Below are 22,733 nucleotides of genomic sequence, written 5' to 3' on the forward strand. Positions count from 1 at the left end.
CTTTCCCACCTGATGATGGACGCTTGTGTTGCGCCCGAAACGTTGTGATTTATTTTTATTTTATACCTACGTGACTTTACTGAAAGAACCAAAGAGTCTTCTTTGGTTCTTTCGGTAAAGTCACGTAGAATGAGAATAAAATAATAAATTGATAAAATAACGCAATCATATTCTCACGACGTTTCGGCCACAACACAAGCGGCCTTCATCAAAGAAGATGAATCCTTGCAGTCACGAAAGCTTTAAATCGAAACCAGGTGAGGTAGTTAACATCTCCTAGGTGAGGTAGTTAAAATCTCTTAGGTGAGATGGTTAACATCTCCTAGGTGAGGTGGTTAACATCTCCTAGGTGAGGTGGTTAACATCTCCTTGGTGAGGTAGTTAACATCTCCTGGGTGAGGTAGTTAACATCTCCTGGGTGAGGTGGTTAACATCTCCTAGGTGAGGTAGTTAACATCTCCTAGGTGAGGTAGTTAACATCTCCTGGGTGAGGTAGTTAACATCTCCTGGGTGAGGTGGTTAACATCTCCTGGGTGAGATAGTTAACATCTCCTAGGTGAGGTAGTTAACATCTCCTAGGTGAGGTAGTTAACATCTCCTAGGTGAGATAGTTAACATCTCCTGGGTGAGGTGGTTAACATCTCCTGGGTGAGATAGTTAACATCTCCTAGGTGAGGTAGTTAACATCTCCTAGGTGAGGTAGTTAACATCTCCTAGGTGAGGTAGTTAAAATCTCTTAGGTGAGATGGTTAACATCTACGTGAGATGGTTAACATCTCCTAGGTGAGGTGGTTAACATCTCCTAGGTGAGGTAGTTAACATCTCCTGGGTGAGGTAGTTAACATCTCCTGGGTGAGGTGGTTAACATCTCCTAGGTGAGGTAGTTAACATCTCCTAGGTGAGGTAGTTAACATCTCCTAGGTGAGGTAGTTAACATCTCCTAGGTGAGGTAGTTAACATCTCCTAGGTGAGATAGTTAACATCTCCTGGGTGAGGTGGTTAACATCTCCTGGGTGAGATAGTTAACATCTCCTAGGTGAGGTAGTTAACATCTACTAGGTGAGGTAGTTAACATCTCCTAGGTGAGGTAGTTAACATCTCCTAGGTGAGGTGGTTAACATCTCCTGGGTGAGGTAGTTAACATCTCCTAGGTGAGGTAGTTAACATCTCCTGGGTGAGGTAGTTAACATCTCCTAGGTGAGGTAGTTAACATCTCCTGGGTGAGGTAGTTAACATCTCCTGGGTGAGGTAGTTAACATCTCCTGGGTGAGGTAGTTAACACCACTGGGGAGACAGAGGCGACATGGTGCTGGCCACCCACATTCACCACGTACCCCCAGGAGTCCGCATACTCCCGGCTGAGAACTACTGTGGAGTAGAATACCATTTGTTATAGAGTTTTTATTACACATAAGGGACAGATAGCTATGAGGGAGCCATACTGTCTTGCTTGCTACCTACTTGTATTTGATGACATGTTCTCAATGATGTTAATTCTTTGTTGAGTTTTGTATACGCAATGCATCATCGGCTTCCATCATCTATACACTGCTGGATCAAGGGCTTTCCCAATACCAAAGATAATAATCTTGATTTGAAGCTTTCCCACCTGATGATGGACGCTTGTGTTGCGCCCGAAACGTTGTGATTTATTTTTATTTTATACCTACGTGACTTTACTGAAAGAACCAAATAGTCTTCTTTGGTTCTTTCGGTAAAGTCACGTAGAATGAGAATAAAATAATAAATTGATAAAATAACGCAATAATATTCTCACGACGTTTCGGCCACAACACAAGCGGCCTTCATCAAAGAAGATGAATCCTTGCAGTCACGAAAGCTTTAAATCGAAACCAGGTGAGGTAGTTAACATCTCCTAGGTGAGGTAGTTAAAATCTCTTAGGTGAGGTGGTTAACATCTCCTAGGTGAGGTGGTTAACATCTCCTTGGTGAGGTAGTTAACATATCCTGGGTGAGGTGGTTAACATCTCCTAGGTGAGGTAGTTAACATCTCCTAGGTGAGGTAGTTAACATCTCCTGGGTGAGGTAGTTAACATCTCCTGGGTGAGGTGGTTAACATCTCCTGGGAGAGATAGTTAACATCTCCTAGGTGAGGTAGTTAACATCTCCTAGGTGAGGTAGTTAACATCTCCTAGGTGAGATAGTTAACATCTCCTGGGTGAGGTGGTTAACATCTCCTGGGTGAGATAGTTAACATCTCCTAGGTGAGGTAGTTAACATCTCCTAGGTGAGGTAGTTAACATCTCCTAGGTGAGGTAGTTAACATCTCCTAGGTGAGGTGGTTAACATTTCCTGGGTGAGGTAGTTATCATCTCCTAGGTGAGGTAGTTAACATCTCCTAGGTGAGGTAGTTAACATCTCCTGGGTGAGGTAGTTAACATCTCCTAGGTGAGTTAGTTAACATCTCCTCGGTGAGGTAGTTAACATCTCCTCGTTGAGGTGGTTAACATCTCCTGGGTGAGGTAGTTAACATCTCCTGGGTGAGGTAGTTAACATCTCCTGGGTGAGGTAGTTAACATCTCCTGGGTGATGTAGTTAACACCACTGGGGAGACAGAGGCGACATGGTGCTGGCCACCCACATTCACCACGTACCCCCAGGAGTCCGCATACTCCCGGCTGAGAACTACTGTGGAGTAGAATTCGATTTGTTATAGAGTTTTTATTACACATAAGGGACAGATAGCTATGAGGGAGCCATACTGTCTTGCTTGCTACCTACTTGTATTTGATGACATGTTCTCAATGATGTTAATTCTTTGTTGAGTTTTGTATACGCAATGCATCATCGGCTTCCATCATCTATACACTGCTGGATCAAGGGCTTTCCCAATACCAAAGATAATAATCTTGATTTGAAGCTTTCCCACCTGATGATGGACGCTTGTGTTGCGCCCGAAACGTTGTAATTTATTTTTATTTTATACCTACGTGACTTTACTGAAAGAACCAAAGAGTCTTCTTTGGTTCTTTCGGTAAAGTCACGTAGAATGAGAATAAAATAATAAATTGATAAAATAACGCAATAACGCAATAATATTCTCACGACGTTTCGGCCACAACACAAGCGGCCTTCATCAAAGAAGATGAATCCTTGCAGTCACGAAAGCTTTAAATCGAAACCAGGTGAGGTAGTTAACATCTCCTAGGTGAGGTAGTTAAAATCTCTTAGGTGAGATGGTTAACATCTCCTAGGTGAGGTGGTTAACATCTCCTGGGTGAGGTAGTTAACATCTCCTCGTTGAGGTGGTTAACATCTCCTGGGTGAGGTAGTTAACATCTCCTGGGTGAGGTAGTTAACATCTCCTGGGTGAGGTGGTTAACATCTCCTAGTTGAGGTAGTTAACATCTCCTAGGTGAGGTAGTTAACATCTCCTGGGTGAGGTAGTTAACATCTCCTGGGTGAGGTGGTTAACATCTCCTAGTTGAGGTAGTTAACATCTCCTAGGTGAGGTAGTTAACATCTCCTGGGTGAGGTAGTTAACATCTCCTGGGTGAGGTGGTTAACATCTCCTGGGTGAGATAGTTAACATCTCCTAGGTGAGGTAGTTAACATCTCCTAGGTGAGGTAGTTAACATCTCCTAGGTGAGATAGTTAACATCTCCTGGGTGAGGTGGTTAACATCTCCTGGGTGAGATAGTTAACATCTCCTAGGTGAGGTAGTTAACATCTCCTAGGTGAGGTAGTTAACATCTCCTAGGTGAGGTAGTTAACATCTCCTAGGTGAGGTAGTTAACATCTCCTAGGTGAGGTGGTTAACATCTCCTGGGTGAGGTAGTTAACATCTCCTAGGTGAGGTAGTTAACATCTCCTAGGTGAGGTAGTTAACATCTCCTGGGTGAGGTAGTTAACATCTCCTAGGTGAGGTGGTTAACATCTCCTGGGTGAGGTAGTTAACATCTCCTCGTTGAGGTGGTTAACATCTCCTGGGTGAGGTAGTTAACATCTCCTGGGTGAGGTAGTTAACACCACTGGGGAGACAGAGGCGACATGGTGCTGGCCACCCACATTCACCACGTACCCCCAGGAGTCCGCATACTCCCGGCTGAGAACTACTGTGGAGTAGAATACCATTTGTTATAGAGTTTTTATTACACATAAGGGACAGATAGCTATGAGGGAGCCATACTGTCTTGCTTGCTACCTACTTGTATTTGATGACATGTTCTCAATGATGTTAATTCTTTGTTGAGTTTTGTATACGCAATGCATCATCGGCTTCCATCATCTATACACTACTGGATCAAGGGCTTTCCCAATACCAAAGATAATAATCTTGATTTGAAGCTTTCCCACCTGATGATGGACGCTTGTGTTGCGCCCGAAACGTTGTAATTTATTTTTATTTTATACCTACGTGACTTTACTGAAAGAACCAAAGAGTCTTCTTTGGTTCTTTCGGTAAAGTCACGTAGAATGAGAATAAAATAATAAATTGATAAAATAACGCAATAATATTCTCACGACGTTTCGGCCACAACACAAGCGGCCTTCATCAAAGAAGATGAATCCTTGCAGTCACGAAAGCTTTAAATCGAAACCAGGTGAGGTAGTTAACATCTCCTAGGTGAGGTAGTTAAAATCTCTTAGGTGAGATGGTTAACATCTCCTAGGTGAGGTGGTTAACATCTCCTAGGTGAGGTGGTTAACATCTCCTAGGTGAGGTAGTTAACATCTCCTGGGTGAGGTAGTTAACATCTTCCTGGGTGAGGTGGTTAACATCTCCTAGGTGAGGTAGTTAACATCTCCTAGGTGAGGTAGTTAACATCTCCTGGGTGAGGTAGTTAACATCTCCTGGGTGAGGTGGTTAACATCTCCTGGGTGAGATAGTTAACATCTCCTAGGTGAGGTAGTTAACATCTCCTAGGTGAGGTAGTTAACATCTCCTAGGTGAGATAGTTAACATCTCCTGGGTGAGGTGGTTAACATCTCCTGGGTGAGATAGTTAACATCTCCTGGGTGAGGTGGTTAACATCTCCTAGGTGAGGTAGTTAACATCTCCTAGGTGAGGTAGTTAACATCTCCTAGGTGAGATAGTTAACATCTCCTGGGTGAGGTGGTTAACATCTCCTGGGTGAGATAGTTAACATCTCCTAGGTGAGGTAGTTAACATCTCCTAGGTGAGGTAGTTAACATCTCCTAGGTGAGGTAGTTAACATCTCCTAGGTGAGGTAGTTAACATCTCCTAGGTGAGGTGGTTAACATCTCCTGGGTGAGGTAGTTAACATCTCCTAGGTGAGGTAGTTAACATCTCCTAGGTGAGGTAGTTAACATCTCCTGGGTGAGGTAGTTAACATCTCCTAGGTGAGGTGGTTAACATCTCCTGGGTGAGGTAGTTAACATCTCCTCGTTGAGGTGGTTAACATCTCCTGGGTGAGGTAGTTAACATCTCCTGGGTGAGGTAGTTAACACCACTGGGGAGACAGAGGCGACATGGTGCTGGCCACCCACATTCACCACGTACCCCCAGGAGTCCGCATACTCCCGGCTGAGAACTACTGTGGAGTAGAATACCATTTGTTATAGAGTTTTTATTACACATAAGGGACAGATAGCTATGAGGGAGCCATACTGTCTTGCTTGCTACCTACTTGTATTTGATGACATGTTCTCAATGATGTTAATTCTTTGTTGAGTTTTGTATACGCAATGCATCATCGGCTTTCATCATCTATACACTGCTGGATCAAGGGCTTTCCCAATACCAAAGATAATAATCTTGATTTGAAGCTTTCCCACCTGATGATGGACGCTTGTGTTGCGCCTGAAACGTTGTAATTTATTTTTTATTTTATACCTACGTGACTTTACTGAAAGAACCAAAGAGTCTTCTTTGGTTCTTTCGGTAAAGTCACGTAGAATGAGAATAAAATAATAAATTGATAAAATAACGCAATAATATTCTCACGACGTTTCGGCCACAACACAAGCGGCCTTCATCAAAGAAGATGAATCCTTGCAGTCACGAAAGCTTTAAATCGAAACCAGGTGAGGTAGTTAACATCTCCTAGGTGAGGTAGTTAAAATCTCTTAGGTGAGATGGTTAACATCTCCTAGGTGAGGTGGTTAACATCTCCTAGGTGAGGTGGTTAACATCTCCTAGGTGAGGTAGTTAACATCTCCTGGGTGAGGTAGTTAACATCTCCTGGGTGTGGTGGTTAACATCTCCTAGGTGAGGTAGTTAACATCTCCTAGGTGTGGTAGTTAACATCTCCTGGGTGAGGTAGTTAACATCTCCTGGGTGAGGTGGTTAACATCTCCTGGGTGAGATAGTTAACATCTCCTAGGTTAGGTAGTTAACATCTCCTAGGTGAGGTAGTTAACATCTCCTAGGTGAGATAGTTAACATCTCCTGGGTGAGGTGGTTAACATCTCCTGGGTGAGATAGTTAACATCTCCTAGGTGAGGTAGTTAACATCTCCTAGGTGAGGTAGTTAACATCTCCTAGGTGAGGTAGTTAACATCTCCTAGGTGAGGTGGTTAACATCTCCTGGGTGAGGTAGTTAACATCTCCTAGGTGAGGTAGTTAACATCTCCTAGGTGAGGTAGTTAACATCTCCTGGGTGAGGTAGTTAACATCTCCTAGGTGAGTTAGTTAACATCTCCTCGGTGAGGTAGTTAACATCTCCTCGTTGAGGTGGTTAACATCTCCTGGGTGAGGTAGTTAACATCTCCTGGGTGAGGTAGTTAACATCTCCTGGGTGAGGTAGTTAACACCAGTGGAGAGACAGAGGCGACATGGTGCTGGCCACCCACATTCACCACGTACCCCCAGGAGTCCGCATACTCCCGGCTGAGAACTACTGTGGAGTAGAATACCATTTGTTATAGAGTTTTTATTACACATAAGGGACAGATAGCTATGAGGGAGCCATACTGTCTTGCTTGCTACCTACTTGTATTTGATGACATGTTCTCAATGATGTTAATTCTTTGTTGAGTTTTGTATACGCAATGCATCATCGGCTTCCATCATCTATACACTGCTGGATCAAGGGCTTTCCCAATACCAAAGATAATAATCTTGATTTGAAGCTTTCCCACCTGATGATGGACGCTTGTGTTGCGCCCGAAACGTTGTAATTTATTTTTATTTTATACCTACGTGACTTTACTGAAAGAACCAAAGAGTCTTCTTTGGTTCTTTCGGTAAAGTCACGTAGAATGAGAATAAAATAATAAATTGATAAAATAACACAATAATATTCTCACGACGTTTCGGCCACAACACAAGCGGCCTTCATCAAAGAAGATTAATCCTTGCAGTCACGAAAGCTTTAAATCGAAATTTAACCAAAGAGTACCAAAGATAATACGAAGCATTTAAGATGGTTCACAAAGGTGCAATCGATATCAACCTTTTCATCAAATGCGTTTATTATTATTATGATTATCATCGCGACACAACTTTTAGACAGCTTCAAGTACGAGTTTCTGTGTAACCAAAGTGCGCATTACATATAAATGTCATTTTAAAGTTGGCACGTTACAATACTTTAAAAACAATGGGAAATGATACTTCAATTACATCATGGGACCTCCTTTGCCAGTACCAAAATATGATAATAGGTTTTCCCCTTTTTTCTGGCATCTTAACAATGTTAAAACATCTTAACACCTGTTTTGTTGCCAGAAAAAAATGGGAAAACCTATTATCTTATACTTCAATTGCATGTAAATATAGGCAACGTGAGGGGAGAAAAAAATCAGTGGTCACCACAGGAGCCCGGATAGCTCCTGAAATGCCCTCCTCTGAACTCGAACCCCCTTGTGAAGGCGCAGACCCCTGCAATCACTGGTTCACGTGCCTGCTGGCGGAAGGCAGGGCCTCCAACGAGAGCGGATTGCGGGTGGCTACTGCAGAGCTCATACACCATCATGAGGAGGCGATTTTGTCCGGCTCTTCCACGCTGTGCCAGACGTCTCGGAAGAGGTGGGAGTATCCAGACATCTTGACAGAGGTAGGAGTATCCACCACACTTTCACCTGCATCCACCACACCCAGACCTGCCGATTCGACTCACCGAACTGTGGTACAGAACCCTTTCACCACTGCTGGGTGGTGTAGGTGGAGGGGATTTAATAAACCTCCACCATTGTTCCAACTCCCGCCGCCAGGAGGTCGAATTGAACCAGCGGCCTTCGGTGATTGCAAGTCCGGTCTCCGTGTGCTAACCCATTACACCATCACAGGTGGCACTGGTGAAGGTGAGGGAGCAAAGACGCGGGAGCATAGATGTACTGCACAACAATAGATATCACCGCACTCCCGTCCACTCACAACATAGCCATTTTCCCGTCAATGTAAATACGCGTGGACACTGCCAGGGGAATGTGGAGTTTCCACCAAGTGGTCAAGGGGCACCCAAGAAGGCGATTGCCACCTGGCGGTTTTTCTGGCGTATAAAACCACAAACGCCTCTCGCTTGAGAATGAGGTGATCATAAATCTCAACGGGGCGGATCGCGCGATAGCAGAGAGAGCTGGGGGTTAGCACGCCAAAGACACGCGTCTCTTGACCAGTGGGGCACAACCACGGGAAAGAAGTAGAGTCAAGGACTGTGTAATGTGTAATAAGTTAAAACGGAATGGCAAAGAGAATGGGAAAGGTAAATAATGGGAAATAAGAGGAAAAGGTTGGAGAAGAAATGGAAAAAACGGGAGCAAAGGGTCAGGAAACAGAATCAGAATCTTTATTTATCCTGGAGAAAGCTGTGAAGCTATTTTTTTTTTTACAAATTTCCAGTATTTTTCCGCAGATGTCTAGCAACGTGGTTAGGAAGCAGAGGCGACAAGGGCCTCGATGTCGTTGCACGGAGAGGTATCCGTTGCCACAGGGGGCGGTGAGGAGAGGGATTCAGAGTGAGGGTGGCCACACAGAAGTCACGTGATTTACGGGAGGCTTGAGCTTCCTCAGAAGTAGATATATAGAGGAAAGGGTTGGTGAATAAAGCAGAGATTTGTTCAATCTATTCTAGATTTGAAGCTTTCGTGACTGCAAGGATCCATACTCTTTGGTTCTATTCGGTAAAGTCACGTAGGTAAAAAAAAAAAATCACGACGTTTCGGCCACAACACAAGCGGCCTTCACACAGCTTAAAGGTCGCAGTCTGAGCTTGGCTCCGTTTCACTCCAGCGCAGTCTTCGAGACAGGCTGGTCCCTTCACCTGATGAAGGCCGCTTGTGTTGTGGCCGAAACGTCGTGATTTTTGTTTTATTTTTTTACCTACGTGACTTTACCGAATAGAACCAAAGAGTATTTGTTGAATCTCCATGATGCCACTGTGATGCAAGTTGGCCAAGAGATTGCAGTACTACAAGTGCATGGGTTCATGAAACATATCTGTGCAGACCTATGAGCCTATCTTGAACCTACTGAAACCTTAAATATTTATTTCGGTTTTGGGTTAACCCGAACCAAAGTGGAATGGCAATAGGTTCAACTGTCTGTATATATGTACCGTGGTAAAGTCACCTGATTATTATTATTTAACATCTGTACACCTCAACACATTAATAAAAACACAGCAACTTTCCACCGTGTTGTTTTCTTTGCGTTACCTGGGCAACCTTGTCAACGCCGTGTGACCTCATTCGGCCAATCACGCGTGTTCTTGTGCGCACGTGCAACACGACAATAACGTGAACAAGTAAATTGTCGACAGCATTTGCTGTGAGCCCGCTTACTCAAATCCAAGGTGTGGCAGCCCACCGCTTAAGCCAGAGAAAAACATAATACAGAAGCATAAGTAACTTCAGTGTCCAACAGAGTAAACCTTCGCACCACCGCAAAGATAATTGATGTTGATATTTCACGATTAAAAAAAAACCCGTTAACTGCTTGCCCTTTATACGTTTCCGGCCTTCGTGTGACAGCTAATGGTATGGAATGTCACGCGCGCATAGCTTTTTATCCTGTCCTGAAATAAACAAATGCTGGCCCCCCCCCACCTGCAGTGTCCCTGAAATATCCCTATCATCTCACATCCCCTTGCTTGTCAATGTCCTAGAGAGGGTCGCATTCTCCCAGTCGCTCGGTGAGACGTCACTCGCTCTCTCCTCTGCCGCCCCCAGTTTGGAAATGATCTCCGACCACCCCTGGCCGACCGTGCTGTCGACTCCCTGCCCCTGTTCTCCGTTTCTTGCGCAGCGTGCCTTGAGATGCAGTGGCACGTAGGCGCGATATGAATTAAAGTTTTGCCGTATTCTCCGGATAATAAGACACCGTTTTGTTCGCCCGAATTTTTAAAGGAAGAGTTTGGTGGTGTCTCTCATAATCCAGTAGCTGTGTTCCTACTCGTGATAACCTGGGTTTTAAGAGTTGCGCGTTTTTAAACGTGCGTACTTCCAGATCTTTAGAACTCTATTGACAGTGGACAAGTTTTGGGGTGCGGCTTACATTTGTGGGAGTGTCTAATATTCCTGAGAATACGGTCATGGTAACTCTAAAACACATGTATTCGTGAACATACAAAAACAGATGCATCTTTATCCTGCTTGCGAGTACGGATTAGTTGTTTTCAAAGGCTGCACACGTATGTGTATATATTATCGCTATAAGTTACTGCGTGAGATGAGAGGGTGAATTTAAAAAGGGGTCGTCCATGTGTATTGTGTCATAGCACTTTTTGCACTCGAGCCCAAACCCAGCAATTACTCGTCGCAGACATCTGCGGTAGCAAGTTGAATCTGAACCCGGCAATGCGTGAGTTCGATTCCCGCTCACGGCCAACACCGGTGACGATCATCTGAACCGGTCTTGACAAAGGCGGCCGGGCGTGGTGCTGGTCGCCCACCCCCTCGTGTGCCGTGCCGGGCTTCATAGGCGCTGCTACTCGCTAACAGCACTTGCCCCAATAGTCTGTTAAGGCTATACGGGGATCTTTGTTTGGGGAACGGTAGTGCAGTGGTTAACATGCTGCGCTACGAACCCGGCGACCCGAGTTCGAGTCCAGCTCATGATCAATAATGATGACAATTATCTGAACCGGTCCTGGGTCTCCTCCTAGATTGGCTTGGCCTCGAGTGATTAACTGGTGAGGTGTGTAAACAACAACACTGGAGAGACAAAGGCGGCCAGGCATGGTGCTGGCCTCACCACCCTCCTTGCATGTCACGCTGGTCTTAATAGGTGCTCACTAACACTTGTCTGCACAGTCTATAAGGCTGCACATGGAATCATTTGTGTGTACATGTACAATATGTTTTGTTTCTGTATGATATTTTGTGTATCTTTATAAATGCATGTGTGCGTGTGTGTATGAGCGTTATGCCCTCTCTTCGCTATGCTTGCGAAACGTGGAGCCCTTTAGAGGAGCATTTGGGCTGGTTTTAAACAATTAGGCTGGCCTGCCTACGATCCATCCTAGATTAACCAGACTAAATTGTGTGAGGAACTCAGATCTTTGAAAGATCCGGTCACAGTCCCCATCATCAGTGAGCTCCTCTGACAGGCGAGGCTGCGTTTGCACGGTCATGTAGCCCGCATGCCCAGCCACCACATGGCCAAGCAGCAGCTGTTTGGCCAGATGGAGGGGGCAAAATAACCGCGGTGGCATGAGCTGGAGAAGAGATGGATTGATGCGGTACAGGAGGATGTGGAGCTGATTCGATTTGTAGATAACTGGTACCAGCGTTGTCAAGATCGGCCTCTGTGGAGGAGGCTCATGAAGGACACTATTGGGCAGCTGCAACGCAATTGCCCTCCACCCACAACACAGGGCAGAGCAGCGACCCTCACAATAACGAGTGGAATGCCGGGCGCCTAAATCGCAGCAAGTTGGCGCAGTGGGGAGCACGGGTGATGCACTTGCCAGACGTTTATGTTGGTTAACTCACAACAACACCTGGGTCTGTCCCACGACCTTCTTGCCTGCAGCTAGCCTTCCACACTTTTGCATTCACGTGACGGCCTCAAAGTGCACCTAGCCTGGCCCACGTGGCGCGGATGATGGCACCGTCACTCGGCGGCGAACGGCAGCCGTGTGTGTGTGAGCGCGCGCTCCTGCCGTCAGATGATGGTAGCGATGGTGACAGAGTCTCGCTTCATCCCCATCTGCACGCTCTCTCCTCTCTGAAACCTGTGCACCGGAGAAAAACAAGAGATGTGTCTTGAGGACACGTGCAGCCCTTTTTGTCAATCCACTGTTGGATGAGGGCCTTCCCCGCGCCGTGCGGGTTATGAGACCATACCGCACCGGTGCTACATCGGTTCGTGATGTGGGCCAGAGGTAGCGTGTTTGCCGCTCGTTGCAGAGGTTCTATTTACCATCTTAAACTATTTTTTTTTACCAGGTAAAGCCCACTGAGCTATCTATGCAGCTCTTTTTCAGAAGGGACCTGGCCACAAATGATAGTTCAACGAAGTGGCTTATCGTGTGGAAATGTATAGCAACCAAATACTCAATACGTGTGATGTTGATTCTAAATGTGAAGGGAAGAACCGCAGGATCTGGAGAAAATTTCACGCTACCACGGGGAGAGAGACAGACACGCAAACTACAAATATACAGCAGGCGTCAAGGTCGGGATCGAATCCACGACCTCCTGCATACCAGGCGAGGTAGTTAACATCTTGGCACGGTGGTATTTCACGGTTTGAATCCAGCGGCCACCCTGGTTATTACTTGAGGTATGTGTCGGCCATAATAGTACGCCGCCATCTGCCTCTCGGTGGACGATTCCCATGACGTTATTCACAAGAGTTAGGCCATTGTGTGCCGCCCACGTCAGGGTGCAAATTCGAAAATGACGCTGAAAAGTACTCCATTGGAATTAGACAAAGTTCCCCCTTATAGCCTTTAACAGACTGGAGGAGCAAGTGCTGTTCGCGAGCGCCTATGGAAGCTGGCACGGCACACAAGGGGGTGGGTGGCCACCACCACGTCCGGTCGCCTTAGTCTCCCCAGTGGCGATGTTTACTACACACCGCACCAGGTACACATTTGAGGCTGGTCGACCTAGGGGAGGCCCAGGACCGGTTCAGATTGTCGTCACTGGTATGGATTGTGAGTGAGAATCGAACTCGGGTCACCAGCTTGTCCTCCAGCACCTCCGATGAGCGTGGTTGGCTACATACGGTGCGAAAAAAGTTCAACATACATACTGCAGCGCACTAACCGCTACACCACCGCTCAACACAATTACACATAAACACACGGGAGCAGAAGCAATCTTTACCCACTACTGGCAGCGGACTGATGCCGCCCCCCCCCATGTCACTCTTGCAAATGAGGCTGGTGGAATGTTATCTTTCTCGCCTGGTATGCAGGAGGTCGTGGGTTTGATCCCAAGCCTGACGCCAATATATTTGGAGATTGCATGCTCTCCCCGTGGCCGCGTGGATTTTTCTCTGGGTTCTCCCGTTTTTCCCTCCACATTTACAATCAACGTGCGCCGAGAGTATTTGGCCACTATAAATTTGCACGCGACAAGCCACTTTGTTGAACTATAATTTGCGATAGCCAGGTCACTTCTGAAAAAGAGCTACACAGCTCAGCGGGCACTTACCCTGGTAAAATAAACAGTTTCAGTTTATAGTTCTCCGCACGCAGAGACCACACACACACACTCTCACCTGGCTTCCTCGTATTTCTTTTCCCGATAGAAGGGGCTCCGCTTGCTCAGGTACAGCAGCACCAGGTCACAGAAAAACGCCCCCTGTGTGGCACAGTCACAACGACAAAGATCACCCCCCCCCCCTCCACAGCGCACGCGGACCGTTGGGGGAAGCGCTGCCGTTGAGGCCGGCGCACCAGCGGGTGGTGCGGCTAGCGCCGCGCCCCGCCCACCACCTTTGTCTCCCCAGTGCTGATATTTTGCACACCGCGACAAGATGGTTAAGGTCTTCAGATTCGGCATTGCTCACTGCCCCACGGGCTCCAGGCTTCACACTTGGAGGGTGGTGACGGCGTCTTAGCAATTGCGGCACCTAAACTCTGGAACTCTCGTTGCCGTTCGCGGTCCGGACTTCCGAGACAGACGACAAATCTTCAAATCTCGACTAAAAACATCTATGTTTAAAACGTCCTTCTCACTTCTTCTTCTCCTGGTTGTCGTTAACTATTTTCCGCCTTGCCATGCATAGCGCCCTGACAGCGATTGTTTAAGGGCGCTTTATACATTTACATTATTACTAGTCATATGAGTAGGGGGTCGCCACCCTTTTTCCACCGTGGACCAAACCCAGACGCCGTTCTTCAGTCAGCACTGTGGTCCATCAGCAGCGGTGGTACCAATCAATCACTGCTACCTGCAGGACAGGTGGCAACCTTTACATTTGAAGGCTTAGTCGACCTTGGGGATGCCCAGAACCGCTTCTGATATCACTCACCACTGATGTTAACCGTGGCCAGGAATCGAACTTAGGTCACCTACTTACTACCGTTACCATATCCGAAAAAAAAGACAAAGATCCCCCATATAGCATTTTAATTGACTGCCGGGGCAAGTGCTTTTAGCGAACACCTAGTAAGGCTGGTGGCAACACGAGGAGGTGGGTGGCCAGCACCATGCCCAGCCGCCTTTGTTTCCCATGTGCCGATGTTTACATACTAAGTTAAGGCTGAGTCGACCTAGGGGAAGCCCAGGATCGGTTCAGATTTTCGTCACCAATGTTGGCCATGAGCTGGGATCGAATTCGGGTCACGGGGTTCGTAGCGCAGTGCGCTAACCACACTTAACTCCCGACGCCCTGTAACAAACACATAGATACATGTTGTAGAGATTTAACTTCATTTGCAATTGCACTTGACATCATATATCCTTGTTTGTTTACGTATTATATTTGTTCCACATCTCTGTATCTTAATTGTAAATGTACTGCGATCAGTTTAACACGGAGGAATTCGCAACCAATATTAACTCTAAGAGGTTTTTGGGTTAGATGGCGAAAATCTAACACAAAAACCTCTATTATGGGTACTGCGAACAGTAAAAAAAAGACTTAATATTGCTTTACGCTGTCCAATATTTTGTTATTGCTCATGTTGTGTTTCTACTGATTTCTGTGTGCTTCATTGCAGTACTTTGTTTTTATTTTGTAATATCTGCAACCCATCACTGGCAATTGAGACTCATCCTGGTTTCTTGAGTTCATCTGGTGAAACAAAAAAACTTTTAACTTAAACTAGCTCGCTCGCTTATCATCTCACTCACTCACTACCCGTTCACTCACAGTCTCATTGAACCACTCATTCGCCAACCTAGTCACTCACCCACTCATGTACCATCTCAATCACCATTACTCATTCACCCATCCACCATCTCACTCACCCACCCACCAACCCACTCATGTACCATCTCAAGCACCCACTCATTCATCCACCCACCATCTCAATCACCCACTCATTCACCCACCCACCCACCATCTCACCCACTCATTTACCCACTCATTCACCCACTCAGCCACCCACTCATCAACACTCAGTCACCCACTCATTCATTCACTCAACTGATCACTCATCCACTCGTTCACACACACACACCATCTCCTCTCACCCACTCATTCACACAATCTTGCGAGTGCGACTTTGTCCTTGCCTCTTGAGCTCACACCTGGTGAAACAAAATAAACTTGAACTTAACATATACCATGTAGCCCATGCAGTCACACACATACGGATCACGTGGGTAGCACACACGTTCCACTGTTCACACGTACAGTCAGGATGTGTGATAAGGAGGACGTAATAGATGGGGGTGAGAGGGCGAGAGAGACAAGGAGAGGGTGAGGCTGGCAAGGAGCTGCAGAGTGAGGGAAGGGAGAGGAAAATGTGAGGGCGGAGATGAGATGGGAAGAGCGGGAGGGGGAGCGAGGGGAAGAGTGCTATTTAGCGAACGCTGTTACCTGTGACTGAGCGGTTAGGACAATGGATGATGCACAGATTGAATCATTGCAAAACGCGAGAGAGAATGAGTGAGTGAGTGAGGGGGAATGAGTGAGACGGGGAGCAAGTGGGAGAGTGTGGGGGCTGTGAGAGTGAGGAGAGAGAAAGGGAGAGCAAGGGGGAGATGTGTCTCACCGCTCCGAGCAGGGCCAGGCCTGATCCCACGTTCACGGCCGTGGGAACGATGCTGAACCTGCCCGCCTGGGTCAAGGGTCATGGTTAGTTCATTATGTATATGTTCGTTTGCAGCTCAGGGTCAATCCACTTCTGGATGAGGATATTCCCACGCCACACACCATGTGGGTCTTGAGGGGGGGGGGGGGGTTATTTGACCATACTTCACCATGCTGGTCAGAGCAGAGTTGATTAAGTTTTAGAGCATACTTACGGGCAGCATAGTAAGTACAGTGCAACACTGGCTTTTGCTGCACTCCCATCTCAATCAGAGCTGTAAATTCCACATTTCTATGAGAGAAACCACGAGTTCATCACTAGGATAACTATTAACGATGTCTCGCAGTGAGTCACTGTTTCTTTTTTTGACTGTCCCAGAAGGGTCTGTGAGTGAGGCTGAGATTTGGCAACTGGCCAAGTCTCATTCTCGTGAACTCGTGCCTGAATTACCACGATGTCACCTGGCCAAACAATAATAAGAAACTAATAACGATCTTTATTTAAAGAGCAGAGCGCATTTCGTACCACAACGTTCAAGGCCACTTCACGCAAAGTTAAGATAAAAGGGAAACGTGAATAAAATAGGTCGCATGTCCCGTGTGGCGCTCACCTTGCCGAACACCAGGACGTCAAAGCGGATGCCGTAGACCTTGAAGAGCTTCCGCTGCTCACCGCCGTCCGCCTGCCGGTAGTATTTGGCGAATCTGCATGGGCCGAAAGGGTGCGGGTTGAAGGGTTGCGGTGTTGGTCAGCGCGTAACGTTCGTTGGTTGGGGTTCTTGTTTTTTTTAACGGTAGGGTTAGGGTGAATGTTGCAGTTCGGGATTGATGTTAAGGTTAATGTTACAGTTAGGGTTAATGTTAAGGTGAGGGTTAATGTTACGGTAGAGGTTAATTCTACGGTGAGGGTTAATGTTACGGTGAGGGTTAATGTTACGGTGAGGGTTAATGTTAGGGTGAGGGTTAATGTTAGGGTGAGAGTTAATGTTAGGGTGAGGGTTAATGTTAGGGTGAGGGTTAATGTTAGGGTGAGGGTTAATGTTAGGGTGAGGGTTAATGTTAGTGTGAGGGTTAATGTTACGGTAAGGGTTAATGTTAGGGTTAATGTTACGGTGAGGGTTAATGCTATGGTGAGGGTTAATGCTACAGTGAGGGTTAATGCTATGGTGAGGGTTATTGTTACAGTGAGGGTTAATGCTACGGTGAGGGTTAATGCTACGGTGAGGGTTAATGTTACGGTGAGGGTTAATGCTACGGTGAGGGTTAATGTTAGGGTGAGGGTTAATGTTACGGTGAGGGTTAATGTTAGGGTTAATGTTACGGTGAGGGTTAATGTTACAGTGAGGGTTAATGTTACGGTGAGAGTTAATGTTACGGTGAGGGTTAATGCTACGGTGAGGGTTAATGTTAGGGTGAGGGTTAATGTTACGGTGAGGGTTAATGCTATGGTGAGGGTTAATGTTACGGTGAGGGTTAATGTTACGGTGAGGGTTAATGTTACGGTGAGGGTTAATGCTACGGTGAGGGTTAATGCTACGGTGAGGGTTAATGTTACGGTGAGGGTTAATGTTACGGTGAGGGTTAATGTTACGGTGAGGGTTAATGTTAGGATGAGGGTTAATGTTAGGGTGAGGGTTAATGTTACGGTGAGGGTTAATGTTAGGGTGAGGGTTAATGTTAGGGTGAGGGTTAATGTTACGGTGAGGGTTAATGTTAGGGTGAGGGTTAATGTTACTGTGAGGGTTAATGCTACGGTGAGAGTTACGGTGAGGGTTAATGTTACGGTGAGGGTTAATGTTACTGTGAGGGTTAATGTTACTGTGAGGGTTAATGCTATGGTGAGAGTTACGGTGAGGGTTAATGTTACGGTGAGGGGTTAAGGAAGATGGTGAGAGTGAAGGGGCCCACCTGAAGTTGTACCCCGAGGAGGAGGAGGAGGCATTGAGGTGGGGTCGCGCTGCGTCGAGGCGGTTGAAGGAGTCGACGGGGTGGCACTCACTCGCTGGGCGGTCCAGGTTACAGCTCCACTCGATCTGAACCCCGATAACGCCACCCTGTACACGCAGCATTACACACACAGCATTACACACACACAGCATTACACACACGCAGCATTACACACACACAGCATTACACACACGCAGCATTACACAGACACACAGCATTACACAGCATTACACAGACACAGCATTACACACACACAGCATTACACACACACAGCATTACACACACACAGCATTAACACAGCATTACCAATACCCGCCATACGCCACTAAGTGAAGGTGACGTCACCACGGCGCCTGTGCCAGGCCAGGTGCACTTTGCGGCCACGTGAAGTGTCGAAGGCTCGCTGACGGGAGGTCACGGGACAGACCCAGCAGGTGCCATATTTTGACTGACCGAGACGACTGGTTGATGCACCAGCTGTGCCCCCCACTGTGCCAACTCACTGTGTTTTAGCCACCCGACGTTACACTTGTTTTTGTGAGCGTCGCTCCTCCGCCCTCCGGTGGTGTTGGAGGGCGACTGCCTCCAACTGCCCAGTAGCAGCGTCCTTCACAAGTCTCCATAAAGGCCGATCTTGACACTGCTCGTACCAGTCATTGGCAACTCCACTCCAAATTCAAGTTTCAAGTCCACTCAGCTCCATATCCTCTGTTACCACATGCCATCTCTTCTCTAGCCCATGCCACGCTCGTTTAGCCCTCTCTATCCGGCCGAACAAAAGCTGTTTGGGCATGCTGTGGTTTGGCATGTGGGCTACATGACCCAGCCAATGGAGGATCTCACCAATGGGACTTTGTCCAGATCAGTAAAGGATCTGTGAGCTCATCACACAATCCAGCCTGGTTAAACCCAGGATTGATCGTGGACAGGCTTGCCTGAATGTTTCAAACCAGCCAAGATGTTTCTTTACAGGGCTCCATGTTTTGTAAGCATAGAGAAGGAAGGATATCACTGTGGGCACGAAGATCCAAAGATTCTTGTGGAGCAACAAGCCAGGCAGCTTCCACACAGCAGCATTATACTGGTAGGAACCTCCTGGTTACACCAGCCCACAGGGGATTATTGTGTCCGTCCGTCCGTCGTGCATACAAAAATGGGAGGTGTGGGGCTGGGTAGAGAGGGGAGGGTGGGGAGGGGCTGGGTGGGGAGGGAGGGGCTGAGTGGGGAGTGGAGGGTGGGGAGGGGCTGGGTGGGGAGGGTGGGGAGGGTGGGGCTGGGTGGGTGGGTGGTGGTAGGGGTGGGGCTGGTTGGGGAGGGGCTGGTCACCCCGTGGTGCCCTTATAAAACTCAACGTTTAACCTACTCACGCCGGCTTGTGCCCGCCCTCACAGTCGGGCATATTTGCGGAATACACCACGTGGTGCCGCCGTTGACCCTGGCCATTGACCGAGCAACCCAACGTTCCTACCAGCTCCCTCCGCAGGAATGTGTTGTAGCTGCTGAGTGAAAAGATAACGCCGCTGGACTGATTCGAAGTGAGACATCGACTGCCAAACTGGAGCTGGTCATAAGCACACTGCCCAGGTACAGAAACCTCTCCATTCTCTCCACAACTGCCCCATCACTCATTGGGAGTGGAGGGGGTGGAGTATGCACCCTGTGTGTACGTGGTGTACACGCCGTGTACACGTAGTGAGTCATGTCCGCGGCGTGTTGCCAGGCAGGGCGCCACCTCCACGGCGAGGCTGTGGAAGTCCTCCCCGGCTGCGCGCACCAGCTGGCCCAGGCGGAAGATCGGGCAGTAGGGGGCGGCCGTGGCGCTGTAGCGGCAGCGCTTCAGGTAGTCCGCCTCGGCGCGCTCCAGCACGTTACGCCTGGCACGCCGGACACACGGGTGGACACGGGTGGACACGGGGGCACACGGAGACGAGGGCAGGGTGAGGGTGTACCGTGAGTGCCTGGTGCGGAGTGTAACCATTAACACTGGGGGAGACAAAGGCGGCCGGGCGTGGTGCTGGCCACGCCTCATCGAGGGTGCCGTGCCGGCCGTCGCTAGCAGCACTTGCCCCCAACAGTCCGTGAAGGCTACACGGGGGATCTTTGCCTTTGTTATATATCACCAGACAAGAGGCTCCTCTGGCGCTCCCTCGAGTCACGTGGATGTGGCAGTGACAGTGACGGAGCAGTTGCTGTACCGCACCACTGTGCCGTGCAGTACAGGTGTGTGTGTGTGTGTAGTACAGGTGTGTGTGTGTATAGTACAGGTGTGTGTGTGTGTGCAGTACAGGTGTGTGTGTGTGTGTGCAGTGTGTGCAGTACAGGTGTGTGTGTGCAGTACAGGTGTGTGTGTAGTACAGGTGTGTGTGTGTGCAGTACAGGTGTGTGTGTGTGTGCAGTACAGGTGTGTGTGTGTGTGTGCAGTACAGGTGTGTGTGCAGTACAGGTGTGTGTGTGCAGTACAGGTGTGTGTGTGCAGTACAGGTGTGTGTGTGTGCAGTACAGGTGTGTGTGTGCAGTACAGGTGTGTGTGTGTGCGTGCAGTACAGGTGTGTGTGTGCGTGTGGAGTACAGGTGTGTGTGCGTGCGTGCAGTACAGGTGTGTGTGCATGCAGTACAGGTGTGTGTGCGTGCAGTACAGGTGTGTGTGCAGTGTGTGTGTGTGCAGTAAAGGTGTGTGTGTGTCTGATGGAGGTGTGTGTGTGCAAAATGCAGGTGGGTGTGTATGTGCAGTACAGGTGTGTGTGTGATGTAGGTGTGTGTGATGTAGGTGTGTGTGATGGAGGTGTGTGTGTGTGATGTAGGTGTGTGCGATGTAGGTGTGTGTGTGTGTGATGGAGGCCTTAATAGGTGCTCGCTTACCATCGCTTGCATTCTACTACTGAATTTTGAAGATCACATTGACTATATTGGTAAAAAGACAAAAATAAAAATTGGTTTTCTGTATCGACACAAGCACTGCTTCCCCCCAATGTTCCGTTTGGAATTGATAAAAGCTACCATACTGCCTCTACTTGACTACTGTGACATCGTGTATAAATCAGCCTCAAGTACTGTACTGAAGAAGCTTGATTCCATCTATCACTCGGCCTTAAGATTTACATTGAACTGCCCATATAGGACTCACCACTATAATTTCTACATTGGGTCAAACTTAACATCTCGTAATGTTCGACGGCTTGTGCACCAGATCTTATTTATTCACGATGTACTTACAAAAAAATCCGCAGACTACCTACTGGATCTTCTCCTCTGTTTCAAAGAACAAATTTGACCTCAGGTCTTCGCTCATTTACCAGCTTCACATTCCCTATTGCCGTACAAAAACTGGAGAAAGGGCCTTTGCTATTGATGCCCCCATGGTCTGGAATGCTATTGCCAATAAACTGCAACTTGAATCGCTACCAATGAGATCTTCTCTCAAAACTGCTCTAGAGGAGTTGTACACCCCTTGCTGCCACTGCTATTCATTGGCGTAAAATACAATAAAATGTTTCGCTCCGGATGACGCTGCAAAGTATTATCTGTATTTTGATTGAGCGTGCTGATCTTAAACGTGCAGTGCAAAATTTGATACTCCGACTGATGCTTCTGTTGTTGTGGAGTAACTCATGCAGCCAGCTATGGCTCTAGGATTTGGTGTTACATGTTATTTATGTAGTTTATTGTAGAAATTCGGTCACAGTCCCTATGATCACTGTTACGTTGCAATTATGGCTTTATTTTTTGGTGATTTCGAAAAGTTTTTTTGGGTTGGACATGTTTGTTTTGTTGTAGTACGGCGTTAGACTGATGGCCTTAATATAAGTTTTCTTGTGGTTGTTGTTGTTGTTTGACTTGCATCCCACTGGGATTTTTTTCACACAGCGTTGGTGTACGGTGCTTTTTTTTTCAGGAATATTTTGCTGTTTTTTCATGGATTTTCTGTTTGCACAGTCACATGGTCACTTTAAGATATTTTCTAGTTCGTGTTTTAGTTTTTTGTTTGTTGTTGTTGCACCCGATTCAAGAGCCGAATGGCTCACAGGGCTATACCAAAATAAATAAACTGAAAAAAAACATAAAAAACATGTATGTATGTATATGTGCATGTATGTGTATATGTATGTGTATGTTAAATTTCCTTCGCACCGTACATAGCCAACCGTGCTAATGGGGAGTTGCGGGGGAAGGACAACAAACTGAACACAAATCAGTTCTAAATAAATGAGTTTGTCAATCTCGATGATGATTTAAAAGTGCACCGCTCCAGTGCCTTCCTGGTAGGGGAGTGAAGAGCGTTCCAGATAGCCGCAGAAGCGTATCTGAAAGCGTGCAATGCAGTGACTTACGTACAATCACACGTAGGACGACTCAGCCCCAGGTGAATACCTGGTGCGGTGTGTAAACATCGCCACTGGAGAGACAAAGGCGGTCGGGCGTGGTGCTGGTCACTCACCCCCTCGTGTGCCGTTCCGGCCTTCACAGGTGCGACTCACTAACAGCACTTGCCCCTACAGTCTGTTAAGGCTATTTGGGGCAGCTTCGTCTTTGTGCATATATACGTGCGTGTATATATGCGTGTGTCGAATGTCTCACTTGCTGAAGTCAAACTTGGGGAACCTGATTGTGTTCTTGATGAAGACTGTGAAATTCTCAGCCCCGGCGAGCACCGGCCTCCTGGACAGACGCGGAGAGAGCGGGGACGACGCTTGCTCGTAACCACACA

At 47.4% G+C, this 22,733-nt stretch overlaps 1 pseudogene; it reads right to left on the minus strand.

Moving 5' to 3' along the window:
* Positions 1 to 7,380: 7,380 nt before the first annotated feature.
* Positions 7,381 to 22,733, minus strand: part of LOC142930393 (serine/threonine-protein kinase Nek8-like) — a 38,297-nt pseudogene continuing 22,944 nt past the window's right edge.

Source organism: Petromyzon marinus, chromosome 38 (assembly GCF_048934315.1).
Source record: "Petromyzon marinus isolate PM22_M1 ecotype Great Lakes invasive population chromosome 38, UKy_Petmar_22M1.pri1.0, whole genome shotgun sequence".
In the NCBI taxonomy this organism is placed as follows: domain Eukaryota; kingdom Metazoa; phylum Chordata; class Hyperoartia; order Petromyzontiformes; family Petromyzontidae; genus Petromyzon; species Petromyzon marinus.